This window comes from Pseudophryne corroboree, chromosome 1 (genome assembly GCF_028390025.1).
Source record: "Pseudophryne corroboree isolate aPseCor3 chromosome 1, aPseCor3.hap2, whole genome shotgun sequence".
Classification (NCBI taxonomy): domain Eukaryota; kingdom Metazoa; phylum Chordata; class Amphibia; order Anura; family Myobatrachidae; genus Pseudophryne; species Pseudophryne corroboree.
Window position 1 is genome coordinate 925,514,914 of NC_086444.1, and position 5,400 is coordinate 925,520,313.

Sequence of the window (5,400 nt, forward strand, 5' to 3'; positions counted from 1 at the left end):
AAGCTAGTACAGCCTCCAGGTACACAGGTTGCTTGGGGCGGGGGGTTGTTTCACACTTCCCCAGTGGCTGCTATTGTCTGTAGCCTCTGGAGGGGGGTTTCCTTCCATGCTGACCGATCAGCAGTGACTGGCAGCATGGCAATCACTAAGGGAGAGTGCAGGAAGGCAGAGGGACCTTCCGGTCCCTCTGAGAGCAGCAGCGGAGGGAAGGTTCCCTTCCCTTCCGCTGCTAACACTGTTTATCTGACTAGTCTCATCCTGTGCAACCAGGTCAGATAAAGCACTTGCTGGTATGGTCGCATCTAATGTGACCATGCCAGGTAAGTGGTTAATTTAGTCAGGTGTGGGAAGCATGTCATGGAAATTCTAATCCATGCAGTTATGCTATCATCACAAAATGACTGCAAATTTGATGGCTGCACATTCAAGTTGTAATTACCCTGTTCCAGCACATCCCAAAAGTGTTCTATAGAAAACACTATTGTATTTCATCTATTTATGGACATTCTCTCTCCTCCTGCCCTGGTACCAGTGTATTACTCAGCCTAAAGTCTGTCTTGGGTCTTGCTTGTCTACACTGCTGACACGGAAAGGGAGGGTTTTGGATCCTGCACCAACCTAGATTCAAAGTACAAACATAATCATATAAGGCCAGAGATGGACAATAATTATTGGAAATTCCTATCTGTCCGTATGGCGGTGCGCCCAGAGTCAAGAAAAGGAAAACAATTGTATATACACAAGGAGAAAAGTATGACTCTTGTTTGGGCGCACTCTTATTTTATTATCTAAGTGTTAATTGATAAGTGATGTGCCTAAAAGTTAATAATGTAGTCTTTTAAATCCGCTCTTTAAAATACATGAGAACTCAAAAAAACAAATTGAACATCGATAGCCATTGATATGACAAATGGGAGATATGTCTCCAAAAAATTGTGAAATGTTCAGATCTTAATTATGCCTGGATAAATGCATATCGGAAGATAGCTACATACAATGCAGCTTCCATCTGCCAAAGATCTATACAAACTGTGTTTGTATTAATGCAGCCCTAAATTGGGTTAAATTCGTGAGTGGAAGAGCCCACACACTAGTTAACAATTCTAATAATTTGCCACTATTATGGATAAGTAAATTGTGGCAAATAAGGGTTCAAGAAGTAGTAGGATTAAGTATAAGTGGTGATACTGCTGTTGGTGTGTTTTCTATAGGGAAGGGAGTATTCCTACTTCACTGGGTATTCCCTAGCAGTCGCCTGTCTAGGTACTGACCCAGCCCACCTCCGTTTAGCTTCCAAGATCGGACGAGATTGGGCGTGTACGTAGGGGTATGGGCGTAGAAAGATTTGACCCTATACCACCAATGAGAGTGCACCGAAACGGAAGGATTGGTTCCTCCTCAGAAAAAGAAAAATAGGACTAGGTTGAGAAGGAGAATGACCGCAGTTGGGTAGGTGTGAATCTGCTGTCCACGTTAGACTGAAGGGATGCGTCCCCTGAGGGGACACGCTCTCCAGAATCGTGGATGAGAGTTCACAGAAGGAAGAAAAGCAAGAAGATAATTGCAGGGTGGAGGAGATGTTGAAATAAACAAATGATTTAATTACAATGGGTCCCTTTCGGTCACCTAAGTTGTTTCAATACTGATGAATCCTAGTAACTGTGACGGATGTCCAGGCAAGTACCAAGAATGAATGAAAAAAATTATGAAAAAATTATATGAAAAAAATGTAATAATAATAACAACCATAAAAATAATAATAATGAATTCTTGTAATTAGTGCCAATTCACTAAGTATGGTATTGCGTTACTTGTGCATGACAGACCCTAGTAGTATTTTACAACCAATGAACTTGTATAGTACACCAAAAAACCTTAGATGTCACTTGTGACAGTGGCAAATAATTTTACTGTCAAAAACAGTTATTGCTTTTTTGACATGAGATAATGTGTGAGACAGATGGATTGTCACCTATAAAGTTATCACTTAGGTGACGTGCCCTCAGAGAAACCAAAAACGTAATACACACAGTTTGAACCTGCCTAGGGCAGACTGGATGCAGGATCGCACAACGCCTGTCCCTGTTACATTGAATATAAAGAAATAATATTTCACAAACAAACAAACAAACAAAGAATTAAGCAGATATGCTGTGCTCATTCACTGGGAACATCAGCGATATAAATAGCAGGAATATTTTCTGAAACACACATTATTTAGCTTGAGCGTGAAGGCTTAATCAGATAAAGCAGATAAGTGTTAAGTGTCACCTCTCCAACCAGTAGGCAGGCGGGGTGCCCACAGGAAATGCGGGGCCACAGATTACCCACCCCTATCACAAGGTTGTTTCACAGTGTACCCACATGAGAGAGTACACACATGTGAAATACAGCCTAGCTGGAGGTACCAGCAATGTTAGTGACAGAGATTGTTCCAGAGGCACAGAAATATTCAGCTAAAGCATACAAACTAAATCAAAAAGGCATTAAATATCACCCATTCAAAATGTCAGACAGGCAAGGTGCCCACAAGGAAAACGCGTTTCACCCGGTCACGGGCTTGTTCACTTCCATTCTGAGCAGCTGACAGTCAGATACATTTTTAATTGTAACAGCATGAATTACTGAGTTAAATTCTAATGGAACTGTGACTTGCTATGGATGCAGTTACCTTACATGATTCCAGGGATTCTTCTAAAGTCTGGCATTTTCCCCAATATGGATACATGGATTAATTTTGCTTATGTCAAATTTTGACCCATAAGCCTGCATGACAGCACAAATTGAAATTGTGCTGCATTCTAAGGATAACCAGCAGCTGGGCACTTAGAGGACATTTAGTGTTCTGCAGTGTAGACAAGCCTACATTAACAGAAAGCAGTGCAATTAATATAGTTTTGTTATTGTTTTTTCTTAATTAATTTATGATTGTTTCAAAGATTATACTCTTGTCTGGAAGATACAGCATCTCCTATATTTGAATTGCTTCCAGTTCCAATAGAAACTCACTTTGCAGCTGGTTCTGGTGAACAGTATTCCAGGGTGTACAGTATATACAGTATACTGTAATTCTGTTGAATACTTTGTGTAAAAAAGTAAAATTATGGAATATGTGTAATCAGTATACCTTTATGGAAGTTTCAAATTTTAAGGTGGGAATAAAATATCTCTTAGTAGGTACCAGTGATGACAGCAATGTAACACCTAAATCTGTATATTATGCTGCGTACCCTTTCCTTTTATTTGCAGTCTTCTGGTGATCAACTCCATTTGAAATGGGAATAGAAGTCTTAATGGGTTTGGTATGAATTGTTTAAGTTCAGGATGTTGACAATTAGAATGTCAATACAAGAATGTCGATGTGTTCTGAAGGTCGACATTTAGAATGTAACCATGAATGGGAGGTACATTTGTTATATGTCAACAATCACAATGTCAACATTGACATAATGTGAATGTCGACAGTCAGCATCTTGACTATTACATTGGTGAGGTGAGTATCCCTAACCCTAAACCTAACCATATCCTAACCATAATCTTTATTGCATCCTGAGATAATGGCGAGCATTCACTTAGGAACAGTCATTAAAAGGTTGATGCTGTATATAGGATCAGAAGGCTCATACTGTCTCATCAGCTCAAGAGGGCTGCTGTGTTAGCACTGAGAGCTTTAGTTCCCAGTTGCCTTCAGGACATTGCAATTCATATATAACCTGACAACATAATGGCAGTATCTTATTTGATTAGGATGTGAGGCGCATATTCTCTGTCCCTGTGCACAGATGTCCAAGGGTTGAAGGAATGAGCTACCCAAAGGCTAGTTAGCAAACAAAAGTGTACATTCTGGGAGAACAAAATCAACTGAATATCTATCTCTCATCACCATCTAAGTTTGAGCAATGTGGCCTTGAAAAAAATGAATATTTCAAACGATAGTTAAAATCTTTGATAGTTCCTAAAATAAATGTTTTTGCAATCTTTTTGCAAAGCTGAGGTCACCAACTTTGTGTCCAGAGCGTGGAAACAGATAACATCCATGACAGACACAATTTTTTCTTTAAACAATGTGTTTCTTTTCATTTTCCATTCACAAGGATATACACTAATGGGTATGCATGGTACAATAACAGTAAATTATTAGAAAGACAAAACAATAAAAATATAGTAACAAAACAATAATAAAACAGATACAAATAATAGAAAAATAAAAAACCCATACTGCATTAACCAACTACCAAAAGGAGTCCAGGACCATATCAGACATTGGCCCTCATTCCGAGTTGATCGCTCGCTAACTATTTTTTGCAGAGCAGCAATAAGATAGTCGCCGCCTCTAGGGCAGTGTATTTTCACTCAAGTGTGTGAACGCTTGTGCACCGGAGCGGGACAAATTTTTTTTTGCAGTTTCTGAGTAGCTCTGGACTTCCTCAGCCCTTGTGATCACTTCAGCCTGTCCGGTCCCGGAATTGACATTAGACACCCGCCCTGCAAACACCTGGACATGCCTGTGTTTTCCCTACCACTCCCAGAAAATGGTCAGTTGACACCCATAAATGCCCTATTCCTGTCAACCTCCTTGTGATCGGTTGTGCAAATGGATTAATCGCTAGAAGCATTACACAGCAACGATGCTGTTTGCACCCATATGACGCGCATGCACATTGCGGTGCATATGCACGTGCAGTAGTAACCTGATCAGGTTTCCAGCTGCCTCTCCATCATCTCCTCCTGGATGGCTGAGCATTCTCTGAAGCTTAACATGGACAAAACTGAACTCATCTTTCCCCCAGCCAGAGCAACACCCCATACCAATAGCTATATCACTGTTGACAACACCATCATCTCCCCCGTTCCCCAACTCCGCTGCTTGAGCATCACTCTTGACTCCTCCCTCTCCTTTGCACCACACATCCAAGCTATGGTGCAATCCTGTCGGTTCCAGCTACGCAACGTTGCTCGCATCAGGCCATTTCTCTCCCAGAGTGCAAATAAACTTATCATCCACTCACTGGTCATCTCACGGCTTGACTACTGCAACATTCGCATCACTGGCCTCACTTGATGCCATCTTGCTCCCCTCCAATCTGTCCTCAACTCCACAGCTAGGCTTAAAAACCTCTTCTGCTGCTCCACATCTGCTACTCCCCATTGACAAAATATGCACTGGCTCCCATTCCCCTACAGAATCAACTTCAAACTCCTCGCCATCACATACAAGGCCATCTCTAATTCCACTGCTTCTCCACATCTCCAACCTCCTCTCCCTTCATACTCCATCCCACTCCTTATGGTCGGCCAATGACTGGCACCTCTCCTCTACCCTGGTCACTACTTCCCATGCTCGAGTTCAAGATTTTGCCCATGCTGCACCCTTTCAGTGGAACGCACTCCCCCGCTCCA

The 5,400-nt window shown here is 41.5% G+C and overlaps 1 pseudogene; it reads right to left on the reverse strand.

Moving 5' to 3' along the window:
* Positions 1–1,222: 1,222 nt before the first annotated feature.
* Positions 1,223–1,341, reverse strand: LOC134945884 (5S ribosomal RNA; annotated as a pseudogene).
* Positions 1,342–5,400: the final 4,059 nt, after the last annotated feature.